General features: G+C 41.5%; 1 protein-coding gene across 4 annotated transcripts in view; it reads right to left on the reverse strand.

Annotated features, from left to right (window-relative positions):
- LOC121553426 (carbohydrate sulfotransferase 15) overlaps positions 1–10,218 on the reverse strand; it is a 44,379-nt gene extending 34,161 nt beyond the window's left edge. For 3 of the 4 annotated variants that reach the window (XM_041866527.2, XM_041866526.2, XM_041866524.2), the window contains exon 1: positions 9,997–10,217. The gene's annotated coding sequence lies outside the window, so the exon portion shown is untranslated. Of the gene's footprint in view, positions 1–9,996 lie in introns of all 4 variants that reach the window. The other variant, XM_041866523.2, reaches the window with a different exon arrangement.
- Positions 10,219–22,821: the final 12,603 nt, after the last annotated feature.

Genomic DNA, 22,821 nt, shown 5'->3' on the forward strand with positions numbered 1-22,821 from the left:
ACGGCCCGTGCCCATTCCACCGGTGCCTGGTCCGGCACCGGTCAGCTGCTCCACTCCGGAGCCAGAGCAGTCCGCTCCACCGGTGCCTGATCCAGTTCCGGTCAGCTGTTCCACTCCGGAGCCAGAGCAGTCCGCTCCACCGGTGCCTGATCCAGCTCCGGTCAGCTGCTCAACTCCGGAGCCAGAGCAGTCCGCTCCACTGGTGCCTGATCCAGCTCCGGTCAGCTGCTCCACTCCGGAGCCAGAGCTGTCCGCTCCACTGGTGCCCAGTCCAGCTCCGGTCAGCGGCTCCAGTCCAGACCATGACGTCAGCCCCTCTCCAGGTTCGGGGTCTCCCACACCAGGGTCCAGACAGGTCCTGGCATATCGTGGGAGGGAGGAGAGGGGAAGTAGCGCGCCGAGGTCCAGACCAGACCAGGGGCGCAACAGGGAGGCGGAGAGTGAGAGGTCGTCACGCCCCGAGCCGGATCCGCCTCCGAGGCGGAATGCCCACCCGGCCCCTACCCTGTTATGTTTATGTTGTGCGGTCGGAGTCCGCACCTTTGGGGGGTGTACTGTCACGACCTGACTCAGGGGACTCTTATATGTTGAGTCAGGGTGTGTATATTCTATGTGGGTTTTCTAGGATGGGTATTTCTATGTTGGCCGGTGTGGTTCCCAATCAGAGGCAGCTGTCGCTCGTTGTCTCTGATTGGGGACCACACTTAGGCAGCCTATTGGCACTGTCTAGTTGTGGGATCTTGTTCCGTGTAAGGTATGTTGTGTGTGCTACCTTGGACTTCACGTTTCGTTTCGTTTATTGGTTTGTCGTGGTGTTTAATAGTTTAATAAATATGTACGCATATCACGCTGCGCCTTGGTCTGACCCGTCCTTCAGCGAACGTGACATATATATATATATATATATATATATATATATATACACACACTGCTCAAACAAATTAAGGGAACACTTAAACAACACATCCTAGATCTGAATGAATGAAATAATCTTGTTAAATACTTTTTTCTTTACATAGTTGAATGTGCTGACAACAAAATCACACAAATTATCAATGGAAATCAAATGTATCAACCCATGGAGGTCTGGATTTGGAGTCACCCTCAAAATTAAAGTGGAAAACCACACCACAGGCTGATCCAACTTTGATGTAATGTCCTTAAAACAAGTCAAAATGAGGCTCAGTAGTGTGTGTGGCCGCCACATGCCTGTACGACCTCCCTACAACGCCTGGGCATGCTCCTGATGAGGTGGCGGATGGTCTCCTGACGGATCTCCTCCCAGACCTGGACTAAAGCATCCGCCAACTCCTGGACAGTCTGTGGTGCAACGTGGCGTTGGTGGATGGAGCGAGACATGATGTCCCAGATGTGCTCAATTGGATTCAGGTCTGGGGAACGGGCGGGCCAGTCCATAGCATCAATGCCTTCCTCTTGCAGGAACTGCTGACACACTCCAGCCACATGAGGTCTAGCATTGTCTTGCATTAGGAGGAACCCAGGGCCAACCGCACCAGCATATGGTCTCACAAGGGGTCTGAGAATCTCATCTCGGTACCTAATGGCAGTCAGGCTACCTCTGGCGAGCACATGGAGGGCTGTGCGGCCCCCCAAAGAAATGCCACCCCACACCATGACTGACCCACCGCCAAACCGATCATGCTGGAGGATGTTGCAGGCAGCAGAACGTTCTCCACGGCATCTCCAGACTCTGTCACGTTTGTCACATGTGCTCAGTGTGAACCTGCTTTCATCTGTGAAGAGCACAGGGCGCCAGTGGTCGAATTTGCCAATCTTGGTGTTCTCTGGCAAATGCCAAACGTCCTGCACGGTGTTGGGTTGTAAGCACAACCCCCACCTGTGGACGTCGGGCCTTCATACCACCCTCATGGAGTCTGTTTCTGACCGTTTGAGCAGACACAATCACATTTGTGGCTTGCTGGAGGTCATTTTGCAGGGCTCTGGCAGTGCTCCTGCTGCTCCTCCTTGCACAAAGGCGGAGGTAGCGGTCCTGCTGCTGGATTGTTGCCCTCCTACGGCCTTCTCCACATCTCCTGATGTACTGGGCTGTCTCCTGGTAGCGCCTCCATGCTCTGGACACTATGCTGACAGACACAGCAAACCTTCTTGCCACAGCTCGCATTGATGTGCCATCCTGGATGAGCTGCACTACCTGAGCCACTTGTGTGGGTTGTAGACTCCGTCTCATGCTACCACTAGAGTGAAAGCACCGCCAGCATTCAAAAGTGACCAAAACATCAGCCAGGAAGCATAGGAACTGAGAAGTGGTCTGTGGTCACCACCTGCAGAACCACTTCTTTATTGGGGGTGTCTTGCTAATTGCCTATAATTTCCACCTGTTGTCTATTCCATTTGCACAACAGCATGTGAAATGTATTGTCAATCAGTGTTGCTTCCTAAGTGGACAGTTTGATTTCACAGAAGTGTGATTGACTTGGAGTTACATTGTGTTGTTTAAAGTGTTCCCTTTATTTTTTTGAGCAGTGTGTATATATATATATATATATATATATATATATATATATATATATATATATATATATATATACACATATATATACATATACATACATATACATACACACACACATTTGCACACATTTCTAAAAATCTGTTTTTGCTTTGTCATTATCAGGTATTGTGTGTAGATTGATGACGGGGGAAAAAAACAATTTAATACATTTTAGAATAAGGCTGTAACATAACAAAATGTGGAAATAGCCAAGGGGTCAGAATACTTTCCGAATGAACTGTATATCCTGCTTACAAAAAAAAAAGACTATTCAGCTTCGGCTAATAATCCTAAAATCTCATTACAAATGAGGAGGTGTTTTTGGTGTAACAGTAGCATTACTACTGGCCTACTATGCTATCATATTATATTTGGTTATCTTATGCAAAATGCTAATTAATCATTCATTATGTGACCTAATTTTGATTTTATCAAATCAAATGCGACGAATACAACCTTACCGTGAAATGCTTACTTACAACCCCTTAACTAACAATGTAGTTTTAAGAAAAATAAAGGAGTTAAGAAAATGTTTACTAAATAAACTAAATTAAAACAATTAAAAGACCAACAATAAAATAACAATAACGAGGCTATATACAGGGGGTACCGGTACCGAGTCAATATGCAGGGGTACAGGTTAGTCGAGGTAATTGAGGTAATATATACATGTCGGTTGGGGTAAAGTGACTATGCATAGATAATAAACAGCGAGTAGCAGCAACGTAAAAAAGCAAATAGTCCGGGTAGCCATTTGATTAGCTGTTCAGCAGTCTTATGGCTTGGGGGTAGAAGCTGTTAAGAAGCCTTTTGGACCTAGACTTGGCATGCCGGTACCACCTACCGTGCGGTAGCAGAGAGAACAGTCTATGACTAAGGTGTCTGGAGTCTTTGGCAATTTTTAGGGCCTTCCTCTGACACCACCTGGTATAGAGGTCCTGGATGGCAGGAAGCTTGGCCCCAGTGATGTACTGGGCCATACGCACTGCCATCTGTAGTGCCTTGCGGTCGGAGATGGAGCAGTTGCCATACCAGGCTGTGATGCAACCATTCATGACGCTCTCGATGGTGCAGCTGTAGAACTTTTTGAGGATCTGAGGATCTGTCTTTGTGTGTTTGGACCATGATGATAAGGACACCAAGGAACTTGAAGCTCTCAACCTGCTCCACTACAGCCCCGTCGATGAGAATGGGGGCGTGCTCGGCCCTCCTTTTCCTGTAGTCCACAATCATCTCCTTTGTCTTGATCATGTTGAGGGAGAGGTTGTTATCCTGGCACCACACTGCCAGGTCTCTGACCTCCTCCCTATAGGCTGTCTCATCGTTGTTGGTGATCAGGCCTACCACCTGCTTTGATCTAACTTTACAAAATGAGCACCATTGTGAGAAGTGATAATCTTCTATTTGTAATAATAATAATAATAATAATAAGTGATGAATATGACTATTCGGCGTAGGCAACAGATCTTGATGATATGTCATTTTAATTTAAGCGATTGGAGCACCCTTCTTGGTGCTGAAAGGACAGCGCCAGGATAGTGCAATGATGTTAATTATTTAGAATCTAAGACATTGGGGGGGGGGGGTGTGCTAAGCTTACATATGGAATTGATTTAAGATGGTCATACTATGGATCATTTAGCTATTTGATTTTGAATTTTAGGTGTACAATTTTTAAAATAAAGATACAATATTGATTTAGGCCTTTACTACTATAGCCCATAGAAACGCACTGAATAGCACATTCATAAATGGCAAAAAGGACAGTCAATAACTAAATCATAAGAAACAAGGTTTTGAAGTGTCTGTCCTAAATCTAAGAGATATTTAAAAAACTCAGGAAATATGTATTTTTATTTGTACACATATTTAACCCCTTTTGTTGGGTAGGCACAAAACTACCTTCATAGTTCCATTTGTTTTTTTCAACCGGTACCAGTTACCTTCAGACGGGTCCCATGACACTTGTGGGGGTTGTAGAGCAAAACAGAGAACACCATTGTGTTCGTAAGAGTCTCCCCTTTCTCCCCTTTCATCATAGGTTTGTAGGTCAAACCATTCGACGCTACAGACGCTTACGTGAGAAGACCGATTTTCGGAATGTCTCATGGTCTGACAAACACCGCTCTAGCTCTGCCACCTTTCACTGCAGATGCGGAAGTGCGACATAGGCGGATGTGGTGGATTGAGGCACATTCAATGCAAAAAAAACATCTAGCTTAAACTGAAGGATTTTGATGGGGATTTTTTGTTATGCAATTTAGATTGACGCACAGGTTCATCAAATCGACTCTAGGGGGTTAAAGAAGTTGAACCAATTTCTGGTGCTGAAGGATAGCTCTGCCATTCGGTCAGTTCAGGAACAAACCACAATTTGCAGTAACCTTTATCCAAAAAAGCCTACGACTACGTGGTATAGCTATTTGTAGTCTAATGTTAATACAAATACATATAGCGTAATATCATTGCACTGTTTGCGAGGATAACTTTATTGTGAGTAGGTATTTCATTGTATTGTGTAGCTTACACGCTGTATTATAAATAAATGTTGATTTGATTTGTTTTGCAGACATGAGACGGTCATGGTCACGCGATGAGGTAACCCTGCCTGCAAACTTCAAAACCAGTGTCTGCCCATTGATTGCTCCTGTGGGAGACCTAGGTTCATATCCCACATGTTACATTAGCTTGAACACATGGTTACAATATAGAGTCCTTTACAAAAGAAAACAGAGAGGTAAACTATCAATTCATATAACTTATTTGCATAGATTAAACATGCTATCAAATCAATTGAACAAGCAGTGAACATAAATAATTGCAGGAAATTTGTTTTAAAACAGGTGTGGTGTATTCATGCAGCTCAATAAACTATAACCTAAATGCATTATTACCTCCAACTTGGCCCAATTCACATTTCCAATTGCCCACTCTGACATACCAAGCTAGAACGGCCCTGCATCTCAACCAATAGCCAATGTAGGCTAAATATACCAAGCATGGCTACAGCAACTTCCAGAAGGTCAGGCTCCTTGGGCTATGCGGTGGCCACTCTGGTTTGGGTGTCCTTGGCAGAACGGTGTCGCCGTAACCAAGTGGTCACATAGCATTCTGGGTTCCACTGCGCAAGAGGGGTCCGTGGAGTTTTATAAACATCAAGGCAGACACACAGTGAATTTGGATTTTCTGTAATGTTCTGATTGGCCAAAGTGGTCAAGCCCCCGACGGGCCTCCGCATTACACACATGAAGCCTATAGTTCCTCATTGTTCTCACCAGTGCCAGAGAGAAGACAGGGAAGAGACCACCATGTACCTCTAGGCTGCTGTACATATTTATTTGGTTTGTGATTCTATCATTTTTCATGGAATTTTTGTGGTAATTAAATAGAATTTATCTAGAATTTATCCAAATACAGAAATAGTTTTACCAGCGCTGTGTATTCTCAAATTAAAAAAAGTGAGGGAGCGCCACTCCTCCACGCTCTGGCAGCACTACACCCCTGGTATTTACAGCCTTCACAAATATCTGCTTTGGGAAATAAAATGCTACAGAGAGTGTGTTCTCTCTTTATCAATCATGCCATTATTTCAGATAAAATATGAAATGAAAAATATGGCCTCAGATATCTAGTAGTCTTCTCTTCCCTCTCTCTCCTCATACTCCATCTCCTTTACCCCTCCTACATTTCTCCTTCCTCTGACATTGCCTGACTATAGACCACTCTTGCCTGACTTTGTTGTGCAGTCCATCTCTCTCTTAATACTCTGACGTTCCAGAGACTTGGCAAAGCAGTCAGAGAGTAGAGTAAGAAAGCGAATTAATCCTGTCTACATGTTTACCACTTCCAGAGGAATGTCTTGTTCAGGACACTCTGTGAGGGGCTATCGGCAGTAGACCAGAGAAGCTTCTTCTCTGGGATTGGGAAAGAGATGGCACAAAAACACTGAACTATTGCAAAAGAGTGCGATGAGAGAGGAATCCCCTTTTGGTAGGGGAGATTTGTGATTTATATTGTGCAAAACCATAAGTAAAAACTAGGCTTTTTGGTAAAAAGGAATGTAACACTTTGGAATAACAGCACATCGTTCATCATCCTCCATTGAGAATAAGTGCATCCACGTAGAGTACATAGCCTTAGGCCCAGAGTAAGTCCGGTTAAATGTTGGCAGGGAAATCAAAATGTGTTCTTAGAAGAGCACAGAGATCTGGAAGTCTGATTAATTTAACTCATTGGGTCAGATTAGGTTTCCTTTTTCCACCATTATTTTTGTTACAGAGAAAGAGAGTGATTCACTACTGAAATATATTAACATCAGGCTTTTTATTCTCATTTCTGAAAATATAATGAACATATAACCACAAGAATCCTTCCCTCAATATTTGAACTTCTGACATTTATTGGAGAGTTGTGTCTGTAAGTTAATGAACTCACAACCCCATTGACACGGCTTGAATATCTATGCAACTAAAGATTCTTACCGGCAGCAACTATTACATTAGCACAAGGGTTCCCAACTGGGGGCTTGAAAGGAGACTAGAAGACCCATATTGTATTTCCATGTCCTATCACTTAAGAGATAAGGATAATTAGCCTAGTGTTGTAAGAGTCATTCCCAGCAGACACTGTTTTCATTGGTGAGGTCTTGACTAGTTCAGGACAGCAGGTCATTGCAGTCCAGTGCTAAGACATCTGGCACCAAGCTGTGGTTTTGAGCTAAGCTCGGTATGTTTCTATTGAAGTGTGGGACCATTACACGGTGCTTTAATGTCATTAAAACATCCTAACAAGCAGGGTTATGTTGAAAGGTTTCTCCTACTGTTTAACAGGTGCATTTTCAGTGAGGGGGGAAGAGGACAGGGGGCAAAGGACCAATGGGGACAGGGGGTATCCAGAAGCTGTGGAACTATGACTGAATGGGGGAAAAGCATAACAAGGCAACAGACAAACCATTGTACAATGGATTACAAGTATCCAGAGCCATATATTTAGATATATGGCTCTGCGTCTACCTATTCAAAGTCATGTATTTGATGGGGGGCATATCATGGAATTCTGTGGTTAGATGTAACGTGAATGAATGGCCTGAAACAGCAGATAGCAAATGCACTAAATCCTTGTTATGGCCCACAGAAGATACATGATGTCAGCACAGCCTATTAAATGTGAGTAGCCCTTGGGGAATAGAGTCTCTCTGCCTGATCACTAACTGGGCATCGATCAAGTCAATCAATAGCTGCCATGGAGGAAGGGGTGGGGCTTGGGTTAGCGTTAGCCATAAAACAACAGATAACGATCTTCATGACTCAAAAACAAGTCGAGGCGTCAGGCTAATATGCCTACTTCTCCACTAAGCCTATCAATCTGAGGATGTAGCTACAGTATATGGATAGAAAACAACAGAAGCTCTCCAAGGAGGTCTACTGTACTACAGAACTCTATGAAGCTGGCACTGTGTAGATGCAAAGACTCACACTGAAGATCTTTAGTAACAGTGATGTTGAAGCTTCCATCAGGAAGTCTATCTATCATTTCACCTGTCATCTCCTTCTCCCTGGACTAGTGTCAGCAGTGTGGTTGGCTGCTCTTACTGTGAAACTGCTTAGACACACATACTGTCATCACCACTGCTGTGGTTCTGAGTGTGGATCCTGGCGTGCGCATGCACGCACACACACACAAAAGCTATTCCTAAAATGACTAAGTATTTTTTCCCCCAATTTGCCCTGGGCGGCAGGGTAAGCTTCCCCATAGCAATCTCTCTTTGCATGCTTTCAACATGACCAAAGTGTACAACATAGTGCCAAGAGAAACACAGCCTTGGCGTCTCAAAAGCTCCAGACTTTTGCACAGCCTGTGGGCGACCACAAAACCTCTAGTCCAGTGAGTCAGCCTCCAGGGTAGGGCACAAACTTGGAAAAACAGGGTCTGGGGAGACAGAGTTAAGAATAGGTCCTCCAACCTCCCCCACCCACCTCTCTCTAACCCCGACCCACCACTCGCTCAAAGGCACTTTAAGCGTAAGTCAACATGAGTCCACAGAGACTGGTTTAGCCAAAGGTCATCTGTCTACCTGCCATGGCCTGATGTCAGAGCCCTGAGCAATAGCCTACCACATCTCTCAGACAGGAGGGGTAGAGGAAGTGGACAAAACGTCAGAAGAAAACAGTGGGCACTCTGACATCTGGCAGATCGACAGATTGTACCACTGCTTCAGACATCAAACACCTCTGGATACTGGTGGATGATTCATACAATATGGTACTGCCATCCTGCCTGACAGCCTGACATGTATGTGTGTGTGTGTGTGTGTGTGTGTGTGTGTGTGTGTGTGTGTGTGTGTGTGTGTGTGTGTGTGTCTGGACAGATATAAAGTAATGAAACAATTAAATTGTGACAGAGAATACATTTCTGATGTGCCGAAGACAATAACAACATTCTGAATGTTCTCAGAAGTTAACTCGTTAATTCCACCTCATGGAATAGCCTTTTGTAGTTTAGTCTCTGGTGGACTAGAAGAGGATTCAACCCCGAGGAATGACACAGAGATATTCTACAGCTGTTCACTGAGGAAAAATAAGTCAGCCTCAAAAGAAGAGCTTAGAAACAATTCTGACACAGCTCCTATCTGAGCAAGCACCACCATAATTTATTCCACTCCACACAGAGGTCATTTCAAAGTCTAGTTTTGATTTACATTTGGTTGAGTTGTCAACTACTGTGAATTCAACATGAAATCAACAAAACATTTCACCATGTCATTGGATTTAGGTTAAAGGTTGGGTGAAAAAAAAGACGAAATGCCCTTACATTGATGACTTTTTGCAAATCCAATCAGTTTTCCACGTTGATCACGTTAATATTTTGGGTTGAAATGACGTGAAAACAATGTTGATTACACCAGTTTATGCTCAGTGGGATCATGGCAGGTAGAAGTGCTATTTGGCATTCAACTTGGCCCCAATAATGTGTTAGTGTTGGATAGTGTGTTAGATATAATGTGTTAGTGGATGTATTCTTCAATTAGTGGGTACACTTTTAGATAAACCTGAGGGCAGCAGTTTGTCTTTATATGTCTTCTAATGCAATCTATTGTAGGAGTACATAGCCACAAAGCATTAAACTAACTGGCTACTCTTCGTGTGTTGAAACTCTAGTTTGATTCCAAGATGAGAACATTTACATTTTGACAACTCACAAAAATGGTCACTGTCACTAAATGATAAATATTGTTTTCATAAAAGTCGTCACAAGTTGAAGTGAAGGCTATATATAGTACAACCTCTGAATAGGGTAAATGTGTCTAGGTGGAATAGCAGTAGTCTACGAGAGAATGCTCTCATTGCCACAGTAAGACCACAAACTTAGTTTGGTTTGCATATCGGGCAAAAAAGAAAACCGCTCAAAGGTTGCCTACACATGCAGGTAATAACGAGTGGACAAATTATTTTGCTGTTACTCACGTTCAAGATCCGATGAATCAATCAACGCGACTTCTTTGCGCGCTCTTCATGAACATATCCATTCTAGTAATACAAAATGAACTAAGTTTTGTCTCAATAAGGTAAGGTATACGAGCTTACACAGTCACATTATAATGAATTGACACAGCTTTCTTTTGAATGGCACTCTATCAAACACTGGTTGTATAGCTCGGGCGTTCAGTGACTATCAAACATGGACAAGTCTAAATGGAATCCTTGGGACGTCCAAACTCTGACGTCACCCCATTGAAGTCCCAAGGATCCCAGATAGCAGTACCCTATCCAGCATCTCGTCTCTGCTCCAAATTATTTTTCCGATCTGCAAGAGTCTGAAGAGAGGAAGGGACCAAGGGAAGGGAGGAACTGGGTACTGGACAGCCGCAATAATCACAGCAATTCAACGAACATTCCTACTGTAGGCGACTCCAGTGTCTACATTTATAGCCCCCTCTATCCTTCATTGAAAATGTGCACACTGATTAAATCTAATTATGGTGCAAAGTTAGGTTTATTAATTGATATGTGATACAAAATTAAGGTTGGCAGAAATATTTAGGAACATTTTCAAAAAGACTGACAATAACATCAAAAAACACAGTCCAAAATAAAAAGGATTAGGCCTAAACAGGCATTCCTGCCTATATACAGTATCTTAGCCTACTTGGCACAGGTTTAGGGTCTACCAGCCTCTGACCAGCCTCACCATAAGCAATTCCAACACTGGTAAAAGTTACCGAATATCTTCACGACTCAGGTATTCATGCTTGGTTCATATCCAAATGGGAAGGTGGTAATTACTGCTCTTTTAAAAATAAAAGTGCAAGTTGGAACCAAATAATCTTCCATGGGGGAACCACATTAGGGCCTCTGAAGAACCATAGATGGGATGGTTTTTTGAAAAACCATAACAAAATCCAAAACCAGAAATGTTTCGGCCCTCCAGGACCGGAATTGAATAGCCCTTATGTAGGGTTTTAAGCCTTATTTTCATATTTCCCAGGGTGCCTTTCGAGTGAATTCTAGAGTTACCAGTATCACCCATGACTGTGTTTGCTAGTGACAGAGACATGGTTGTTGGAGTCATTCATTTTCAGTCCGGTGGCCTTCACCAAGTGAGATCCTAAGTGAATATGTTGTGATTCAAATTGTATTATTTAAGACAATACAATTTCATAAGGCCTTCTTTTTAGGGCCTAGTTTTACCCTAACACAATGGCCTGAAACTCATAGTTTACAGACCACATCAGGCCTGTAAATCACATGATGCTGATTTGCAAAGTGATGTGTAATTCCTATTGGAATCCAGCTAGAGTGGGGATATCCAACATTTGGGATTTTTATTCACCTGCAACTTGTTTCAGAATGACTGCCAGGGTTGGGAAGACTAAGATAAGATACTATCTTAAACGTCTAAACTGGAACAACCATTTCAGTAACGGGTACAATAAGTCCAAGTAACCGATTGTAATAGTTTAGAAAATGTTATGTTATTTATATTTGAGTAGTGTAAGATTATTTAATCAATCAATGTACATGCAAAAACATACTGTAGATATTGAAAGAAACTATTCAAAAAAATCAACACGTAATAAAGCATGCTGGGAAATATGATAATGATGGGTGTGGTTTTGGTTAAACTCTGGTTATTAACACCAAAACTGTGGTTCTTTAAAACAAATATATTTTAAACCGAACAACTGTAGTATTTTAGCTAAGCCTTCCCCTAACCCTTATTCTAATCTTAACCCAATTAACCTAACTTTTTGCGTAAATTCTCCTTGTTGTTAGTTCTCTTTTCTCCTTTGTTGTTGATGAAACATGCAACCTCGTCTCAGAGAAAGAGCGAAACAGAGAACACCATCGTGTTCGTGAGAGTCTCCCCTTTCCACAGAGTGGTCAAAATAGCAGGTCAAACTGTTCGGACGTTACAGACGTTTTCGTGAGAAGACCGATTTTTGGGATGTCTCATGGTCTGACAAACATCGCTCTAGCTCTGCCACCTTTCACCACAGATGCGGAAGTTCGACACTGCCGGATGCGGTGGATTGAGACACATCCAATGCAAAACAACTGATATATCTAGCTTAAATTGATAGATTTAGATGGGGATTGTTTTGTCATGTAACTTAGATTGACACACCGGTGGGGGTTATTGTTACAGGCTATTACAGTATGTCTGGCCTTTGTCGGTCTGAGGTAAGCTGTGATTTATGTTGAAGTAGTAAAGGCTGCTGTGTATTTTTTCTTCTATGACTTATACCGTATAACATATTCAACTAAATTCCAAAGGCAAATGCTTGATACAGTGCAACTCCATTGTTGATGTCACGTATGTAAAGTGTCCTTGGACTTCAAAGAGGCACTTTATAGATAAAACATATGAGTACATTCACACACAGAATGAAATGAGTCATTTATCGGTATTAAGATGTTGTTGTAGTGCTGATATTAAAAAGTTATTGAAATGGTCAGTGTTCAGTGTACCACTAGGTCACATTCACATGCAGAAATATGATCTTCAGGCAAAACAATAACACTTGAGCCGTACAGTAGCCTACATCAAATCAAATCAAATGTTATTTGTCACATGCTTCGTAAAAAACAGGTGTGGATTAACAGTGAAATGTTTACTTACGTGTCCTTCCCAATAATGCAGAGAGAAATAAAGTAGAGAAATAATAGAAAAGTAAAACATGTAATAATAAAAGTAATAGTAGATACACAATGAGTAACGATATTATGGCTATATAAAAGGGGTTCCAGTACCGAGGCGATGTGCAGGGGTACGAGGTAATTGAGGTAGACATGTAAATATAACTAGTCCCACTGTGCACACTGGTTGAATAAACGTTTTGTCCAGGTCATTTCAATGAAATTACGTTGAACCAACGTGGAATAGATGTTGAATTGACGTCTGTGCCCAGTGGGGTGAGGCCTAAGGCTTTTTGTTGATATGCTGTATTATTTGTAGCACAGTCTCTTAGGAAATTAAACAGTAATTCACCATAGCCATCTACATTGAAAAAAAGGAGCCTCATAACAGCAATCGATTTTCATTACATGCCAAATTACATAGAACCAGACCATTGCATAGCTACCAGACAAGAGATTGTAATGAAATCTCTTCAGATGAGACTTTAGTCTTGCGGTGGTGATGGAAGACATGCTTATACATCTGTATCAAGGAAATAACATATTTTAGAGGACTCAGTGAAGCTGGTCCGTTTGGCTACAGTCATGTTCCTATAATGGTAACCTTTTAGGATCTCCACAGACTGAAAAATGACAAACACCCTTTTAACCATCAGCTAAAGTGTTCTTCACATCACAATGCAGCTAATTGAAACAAACTGTGTGGTTTTCAGAGAACAAAAGAGAAGATTCAGTACCCACACGTTTCCTCTACTGCTTTGACTCGCTACATCGTCACATAAGACATCACGGTGAGACTAGTGAATTATGAACTGTATCATACAGAGGCTATTTAAGCAATAAGGCCCAGGGGTGTGTGGTATATGGCCAATATACCACGGCTATACAACAAGTTGTGTCGTGCCTAAGAACAGCCCTTACCCTTAGCTGAAAACCACACAGTTTGTTTCAATCAGCTGCAATCATTTACATTTTAGTCATTTAGCAGACACTCTTATCCAGAGCGACTTACAATTAGTGAGTGCATACATTTTTCATACTGGCCCCCCGTGGGAATCGAACCCACAACTCTTGCGTTGCAAGCGCCATGCTCTACCAACTGAGCTACAGGAGGGCCAATAGGAGGGCAATGTGATGTGAAGTACACTTTAGCTGATGGTTGAAAGGGTGTTTGTCATTTTTCAGTCTGTGGAGATCCTAAAAGGTTACCATTATAGGAACATGACTGTAGCCAAACGGACCAGCTTCACTGAGTCCTCTAAAATATGTTATTTCCTTGATACAGATGTATAAGCATGTCTTCCATCACCACCGCAAGACTACAGTATCATCTGAAGAGATTTCATTACAATCTCTTGTCTGGTAGCTATGCAATGGTCTGGTTCTATGCAATTTGGCATGTAATGAAAATCGATTGCTGTTATGAGGCTCATTTTGTTCTATGTGGATGGCTATGGTGAATTACTGTTTAATTTCCTAAGAGACTGTCTGCTACAAATAATACAGCACATCAACAAAAAGCCTTAGGCCTCACCCCACTGGGCACAGACGTCAATTCAACGTCTATTCCACGTTGGTTCAATGTAATTTCATTGAAATTACCTGGAAAAAACGTTGATTCAACCAGTGTGCCCAGTGGGACTAGTTATATTTACATATCTACCTCAATTACCTCATACCCCTGCACATCAACTCGGTACTGGAACCCCTTTTATATAGCCATAATATCGTTACTCATTGTGTATCTACTATTACTTTTATTATTACATGTTTTACTTTTCTATTATTTCTCTATTATATTTCTCTCTGCATTATTGGGAAGGACACGTAAGTAAACATTTCACTGTTAATACACACCTGTTTTTTATGAAGCATGTGACAAAAAACATTTCATTTCATTTAATGTAGGTTCCTGTATTCAAGTGTTATTGTTTTGCCCGAAGATCATATGTTTCTGTGTGTGAATGTACTCATATGTTTTATCTATCAAGTGCCTCTTTGAAGTCCAATGACACTTTACATAAGTGACATCAACAATGGAGTTGCACTGTATCAAGCATTTGCCTTTGGAATTTAGTTGAATATGTGATACGGTATAAGTCATAGAAGAAAAAATACACAACAGCCTTTACTACTTCAACATAAATCACAGCTTACCTCAGACTGACGAAGGCCAGACATACTGTAATAGCCTGTAACAATAACCCCCACCGGTGTGTCAATCTAAGTTACATAACAAAACAATGCCCATCTAAATCTGTCAATTTAAGCTAGATATATCAGTTGTTTTGCATTGGATGTGTCTCAATCCACCGCATCCGGCAGTGTCGAACTTCCACATCTGTGGTGAAAGGTGGCAGAACTAGAGCGATGTTTGTCAGACCATGACACATCCCAAAAATGTGTCTTCTCACGAAAAAGTCTGTAGAGTCCGAACGGTTTGACCTACTATTATGACCACTCTATGGACAGGGGAGATTCTCACGAACACAATGGTGTTCGATGTTTCGCTCTACGACCCCCACAAGTGTCACGGGACTCATCTGAAGGTAGCCAGCACCAGTTTTAAAAAACGAATGGAAGTATGATGGTAGTTTTGTGCCTACCCCCTAAAAAGGGGTCAATCCACCACATCCGCCAGTGTCGAACTTCCTCATCTGTGGTGGCAGAGCTAGAGCGATGTTTTTCAGACCATGAGACATCCCAAAAATTGGGGTGGTGTGGTATATGGCCAATATACCACGGCTAAGGGCTGTTCTTTTTTTCTTTTTTTGTTCTTTTTTTTGGGGGGGGGGTAGATCAGCTTAATATTGCAGATAAATTGTAACTTCCATCAATGTAATTGTCTGCATCACTTCCAATCCCCCATGTTTAAAAAAAATATACATATATATGTGGGTGTGTATGTGTGTATGTATGTGTGTATATATGTATATATATATAATATACACACATACATACATATACATTTACACACATACACACACACATACACACCCACATACATACATACATACATACATACATACATACATACATACACATAAATATCCTTTTAAAAATATATATATATTCCCTTTATTACTTTCCAACCCCGCCACCCTTTCCCCACTTGGAGTAAACTAGTGAACAACAACGCCTAGGCCTTTACTTCCAGCCCATACCCACTATCTACATTTTATGGACACAGTCAATTTTACAATAATTACATTTTGTTTGTTCTTTCTCCTGAACTTCTTCTACTCTCAACCTCTCCAATCATTTTCATGATGTCCATCCGGTTTGCTTCTATATGCCATATCTTTCTAACTGTGCTCCTTCACAAAAGCTCCCAACCTACAACCCATACACCTATTATGGACACAGCGTGCCTACATTATTAGTTATCTTGTTATTGTTTGTTGTTAGTTGTTATTAGTCCCATCCTTCAATTCCATTCAACACCTCCCATCTATCTTTTAACACCATCCATATAGGATTTATATTTCCCATATATATTTAAACTGTACTGTGATGTCTTACAAAAGTTCTGAACCTTTCTATTCTCATTGTTTCTCCAGATTGTGAATTGAAAATAAACATTTTTGCTAATAGTATTATTATGTTATTGATCGATTGACTATGACTTTTCAGATCACCCAGTAGTGCTATCTGCAGGGTTAGCTCCAGGTAAATATTGCAATCCTTTAGCCATTCCTGGACCTGTGTCCAAAAACAAGCTACAAATGGACAGTACCAAAACAAATGATCTAATGATTCTGTCTCTTCGCAGCAAAATCTGCAGAGCTGGGAAGATTGTATCCCCCATATAAATAACATTCTATTGGTAGCAAGAATTTTATATAATAATTTAAATTGAAAGATTATACTTTTTGAATCCGGTGTCGTTTTGCGTATCAGTTCATAAACACTATGCCATGGGATCGGTACGTCAAAAATCTCTTCCCAACTATTTTGCAATCTATATGGGACGGCTGTCAATCCTTTGGTCCTTAAATGAAACTGATATACTTTTTTATTTATCACAGTTTTCCTTAACCAATTATGTTCTTTAATGCAAGGCCGACAGACAAGTTCCTTACGTTCTCCTCCTTCCACTTTCCTCTTCCATTTTTGCGGTAAGGCTGCAATTATTTGGTTGTAATTTTGGGTAGAGCAGACATTTCCATATGTTTGTGTTAGCTGCATGTACGACATAACTCCACCAGTCCTACCGATGATATCATTTACAAAGATTATACCTTTTTTTTTAATTATTGTGTAAAAAAAAAAAAGGTTTTTTGTCAATTAGTATATTTGAGTTTAACCACAATATTTGGTGCATTATTTGTTCTGTCGTTTCTGGAGGATTAAATTGAAATTGCAACCAACTTTCTATGGCTTGTTTTAGAAATAGTGATATCTGGGAGATGATTTCCTTTTCAAATCACTGAAAGTGAGTGGTTGTAATCTGAATAAAGGGAAAAAGGCCATTCTTGAACATTGGGTGAGACAATCTTACTAATTTGCTAGAGAACCAGTTCGGATTTAAGTATAACTTTTGTATGACTGAAGCTTTTAGTGATACTGTAGGTCTAATATTTAATATTTAATCATTTCTGTCCTCCGAATTCATATTCATTATATAAATAGGCCCGTTTAATTTTGTCTGGCTTGCCGTTCCAAATAAAATGGAATCTTTTTTTTTCTCATATAATTTACAAAACTGTTCGCTAGGCGTAGGCAAGACCATAAGCAAATAGGCAAACTGGGATAATACTAAAGAGTTAATCAGGGTGATTTTTCCACAAATTGACAGGCACCCACCTTTCCATGGTAGCAAGATCTTATCTAATTTTGCTAACTTTCTATTATAATTTATTGAAGTGAGATCATTTATTTCCTTTGGGATATGTATTCCCGAGTATATTCACATCACCATCAGACCATTTCATTGGTAAACTACATGGCAATGTAAAAATTGTATTTTTATTGATCCAATACGTAATATAGTACATTTGTCATAATTTGGTTGTAATCCAGAGAGGTTAGAAAATGTATCTAGATCCTCTATGAGGCTGTGGAGTGATTCTAGTTGTGGATTTAGAAGAAAACATTAATCATCAGCGTACAATGACACCTTTGTTTTTAAGCCCTGGATTTCTAATCCCCTGATATTATTGCTGGATCTGATTTTAATAGCTAACATCTCAATGGCCACAATAAATAGATATGCCGATAGTGGACAACCTTGTTTCACTCCTCTTGACAGTTTAAAACTTTCTGAGAAATAGCCATTATTTACTATTTTACACCTAGGGTTACTATACATGATTTTGACCCATTTTATAAGAGATTCACCAAAATTGAAATGCTCAAGGCATTTATATTTAAACCCCAGTCGTACTTTATCAAATGCCTTTTCGAAGTCTGCTGTGAATAGCAGGCCTGGTTTCTCCGATTTTCCATAATGTTCTATTGTTTCCAATACTTGCCTTATATTATCTCCAATGTATCTTCCATGTAAAAAAACCTGTCTGATTAGAATGAATAATATCCGACAATACCTTTTTAATTCAATGCGCTATACATTTTGCTAGAATTTTTTGCATCACAACACTGAAGTGTAAGGGGCCTCCAATTTTTTAAATGGACTGGATCTTTATATTTTCCACTTGTATCCTGTTTCAGTAATAATGAGATCAGACCTTCTTCTTGTGGTTAAATCATGCTAATAACGGTCCTCTTAGTATATAAAAAAAGGTTTGGTATACTTCGACTGGTATGCCATCCAACCCTGGAGTTTTCCCAGACTTAAAGTCTTTAATTGCATCCAGAAGTTCCTCCTCTGTAATTTCACCCTCACATGAGTCTTTCTGTTTGGCTGTTAATTTTACATTATCAATAAAATAAAAAAATCTCTACAATTAGCTTCAGTTAGAGGAGATGGAGGCGACTGAAACAAAAACCTATGCTTAAAGTACCTTGTTTCCTCCTTCAAAATATAATTTGGTGAATCATGGGTTACTCCGTCAATTGTAACCAGTTTCATTAAATTATTTTTGGTAGCATTCCTATGTTGAAGATTAAAGGGCTAAGGGCTGTTCTTAGGCAAGACGCAACTCGGAGTGCTAGGACACAGCCCTTAGCCGTGGTATATTGGCCATATACCACGAACCCCCGAGGTGCCTTATCGCTATTATAAACTGGTTACCAACATAATTAGAACAGTAAAAATAAATGTTTTGTCATACCCATAGTATACGGTCTGATATACCATGGCTTTCAGCCAATCAGCATTCAGGGCTCGAACCACCCAGTTTATAATAGGATTTAGACCTACCTTTAAAGTGATGTGATTAGCATCATCATCAGACGTCAAAAGACTCTAGTGTGCAAAGAAGCAAATTCAGTCAGTTGTGGTATACAGCAACTGTATACGACAACTAGACTGAGTATAACTTAATGTAAAGAATGCATCGGCTTATAATGAAGACAGGTTAGGTCCTTTTCTGTACATAATGCACTGAATCTTTTCTACAACGCCCGGAAATCTGCCCCCTTTATTCTCTGTACCTAACGCACTAGAAGACCAGTTCTTAAAGCCTTTAGTCATATCCTTATTCTACTCCTCCTCTGTTCCTCTGGTGATGTAGAGGCTAACCCAGGCCTTGCAGCCCCCAATATCACTCCTACTCCCCAGGAGCTATCATTTGTTGACTTCTGTAACCGTAAAAGCCTTGGTTTTCGGCATGTAAATATCAGAAGCCTCCTTCCTAAGTTTGAGTTATTCACTGCGTTAGCACACTCCGCCAACCCTGATGTTCTAGCAGTGTCTGAATCCTGGCTTAGGAAGGCCACCAAAAATTCTGACATTTCCATCCCCAACTATAACATTTTCCGTCTAGATAGAACTGCCAAAGGGGGTGGAGTTGCAATCTACTGTAGAGATAGCCTGCAGAGCTCTATCATACTATCCAGGTCTGTGCCCAAACAGTTTGAGCTTTTACTTCTAAAAATCCACCTTTCCAGAAATAAGTCTCTCACTGTTGCCGCTTGCTACAGACCCCCCCTCAGCCCCCAGCTGTGCCCTGGACACCATATGTGAATTGATTGCCCCCCATTTATCCTCAGAGTTCGTACTGCTTGGTGACCTAAATTGGGATATGCTTAACACCCCGGCCATCCTACAATCTAAACTAGATGCCCTCAATCTCACACAAATTATCAACGAACCTACCAGGTACAACACTAAATCCGTAAACATGGGTACCCTCATAGATATCATCCTGACTAACTAACCCTCTAAATACACCTCCGCTGTCTTCAACCAGGATCTCAGCGATCACTGCCTTATTGCCTGCGTCCGTAATGGGTCCGCGGTCAAACGACCACCCCTCATCACTGTCAAACGCTCCCTAAAACACTTCAGAGAGCAGGCCTTCCTAATTGATCTGGCCCAGGTATCCTGGATGGATATAGATCTCATTCCGTCAGTAGGGGATGCCTGGTTGTTCTTTAAAAGTAATTTCCTCTCAATCTTAAATAAACATGCCCCATTAAAAAAATACAGAGCTAAGAACAGATATAGCCCCTGGTTCTCCTCAGACTTGACTGCCCTTGACCAGCGCAAAAACATCCTGTGGCGTACTGCATTAGCATCAAATAGCCCCCGCGATATGCAACTTTTCAGGGAAGTTAGGAACCAATATACACAAGCAGTTAGGAAAGCAAAGGCTAACTTTTTCAAACAGAAATTTGCATCCCGTAGCACTAACTCCAAAAAGTTTTGGGACACTGTAAAGTCCATGGAGAATAAGAGCACTTCCTCCCAGCTGCCCACTGCACTGAGGCTAGGAAACACTATCACCACCGATAAATCTACAATAATCGAGAATTTCAACAAGCATTTTGCTACGGCTGGCCATGCTTTCCACCTGGCTACCACTACCCCGGCCACCAGCTCTGCACCCTCCGCTGCAACTTGCCCATGCCCCCCCCTCCCCCCGCTTCTCCTTCACACAAATCCAGACAGCTGATGTTCTGAAAGAGCTACAAAATCTGGACCCCTACAAATCATCTGGGCTAGACAATCTGGACCCTTTCTTTCTAAAACTAGCTGCCGAAATTGTCGCAACCCCTATTACTAGCCTGTTCAACCTCTCTTTCGTAACGTCTGAGATCACCAGAGATTGGAAAGCTGCCGCGGTCATCCCCCTCTTCAAGGTCCTAAACGATATTATAACCGCGATCGATAATAGACAGTACTGTGCAGCCGTCTTCATTGACCTGGCCAAGGCTTTCGACTCTGTCAACCACCGCATTCTTATTGGCAGACTAAATAGCCTTGGTTTCTCAAATGACTGCCTCGCCTGGTTCACCAACTACTTCTCAGATAGAGTTCAATGTGTCAAATCGGAGGGCCTGTTGTCTGGACCTATGGCAGTCTCTATGGGGGTGCCACAGGGTTCAATTCTTGGGCAGACTCTTTTCTCCGTGTATATCAATGATGTCGCTCTTGCTGCTGGTGACTCTCAGATCCACCTCTACGCAGACGACACCATTTTGTATAAATCTGGCCCTTCATTGGACACTGTGTTAACAAACCTCCAAACGAGCTTCAATGCCATACAACACTCCTTCAGTAGCCTCCAACTGCTCTTAAACACTAGTAAAACTAAATGCATGCTCTTTAATCGAACGCTGCTGGCACCCGCCCACCCGACTAGAATCACTACTCTCGACGGGTCTGACCTAGAGTATGTGGACAACTACAAATACCTAGGTGTCTGCTTAGACTGTAAACTCTCCTTCCAGACTCACATTAAGAATCTCCAATCCAAAGTTAAATCTAGAATCGGCTTCCTATTTCGCAACAAAGCCTCCTTCACTCATGCTGCCAAACATGCCCTCGTAAAACTGATTATCCTATCGATCCTTGACTTCGGCGATGTCATTTACAAAATAGCCTCCAACACTCTACTCAGCAAATTGGATGTAGTCTATCACAGTGCCATCCGTTTTGTCTCCAAAGCCCCATATACTACCCACCACTGTGACCTGTACGCTCATATTCATCACCAAACCCACTGGCTCCAGGCCATCTATAAATCACTTCTAGGCAAATCCCCGCCTTATCTTAGCTCATTGGTCACCATAGCAACACCCACCCATAGTATGCGCTCCAGCAGGTATATCTCACTGGTCATCCCCAAAGCCAACACCTCCTTTGGCTGCCATTCCTTCCAGTCTCTGCTGCTAATGACTGGAACGAACTGCAAAAATCTCTGAAGCTGGAGACTCTTATCTCCCTCACTAACTTTAAGCATTAGTTGTCAGAGCAGCTTACCGATCACTGCACCTGTACATAGCCCATCTGAAATTAGCCCGCCCAACTACCTCATCCCTATATTGTTATTTATTTTGCTCATTTGCACCCCAGTATCTCTATTTGCACATCATCTCTTGCACATCTATCATTCCAGTGTTAATACTAATTGTAATTATTTTGCACTATAGCCTATTTATTGCCTTACCTCCATAATTTGCTACATTTGCACACACTGTATATATATTTTCTGTTGTATTTTTGACTTTATGTTTTGTTTACCCCATATGTAACTCTGTGTTGTTGTTTTTATCGCACTGCTTTGCTTTATCTTGGCCAGGTCGCAGTTGTAAATGAGAACTTGTTCTCAACTGGCTTACCTGGTTAAATAAAGGTGAAATAAAAATAAAAATAAAATAAAGGTTGCATTTTGACAGACAGAGTTGACTGAGCAGGGGGTGCAATTGAGAGCAGGGCCTGAAATGTACACCCAGAGCATGTTAAGGTCCATGTATGACATGCACAATTTACCACTCACATTGTTGGACATGACATGTCTAGAAGACTAGATTAGGCGAATAGAGACATTGGAGGAGGAAGTTGCAATGACCTTTGACCGTAAGATGACCATCATCATCATCAACTGTGTTTTGGATTCCATAAGAACTCTAACAACTTCTTTAACAGGGTCTCTTTTGTCAGGACTCCTTCAAAGGCCATGTGACGGGAGCAGGGATGCTATTTAGATGTGGAGAGAAAGAGCTAGTAAGATTGAAAATATTCCCAGACTCCCCTGGTTTTTAATGGAATCAGAGACCACTTCACATTGTTTTTCATAATGCCAA

This window comes from Coregonus clupeaformis, chromosome 37, assembly GCF_020615455.1.
Source record: "Coregonus clupeaformis isolate EN_2021a chromosome 37, ASM2061545v1, whole genome shotgun sequence".
In the NCBI taxonomy this organism is placed as follows: Eukaryota; Metazoa; Chordata; class Actinopteri; order Salmoniformes; family Salmonidae; genus Coregonus; species Coregonus clupeaformis.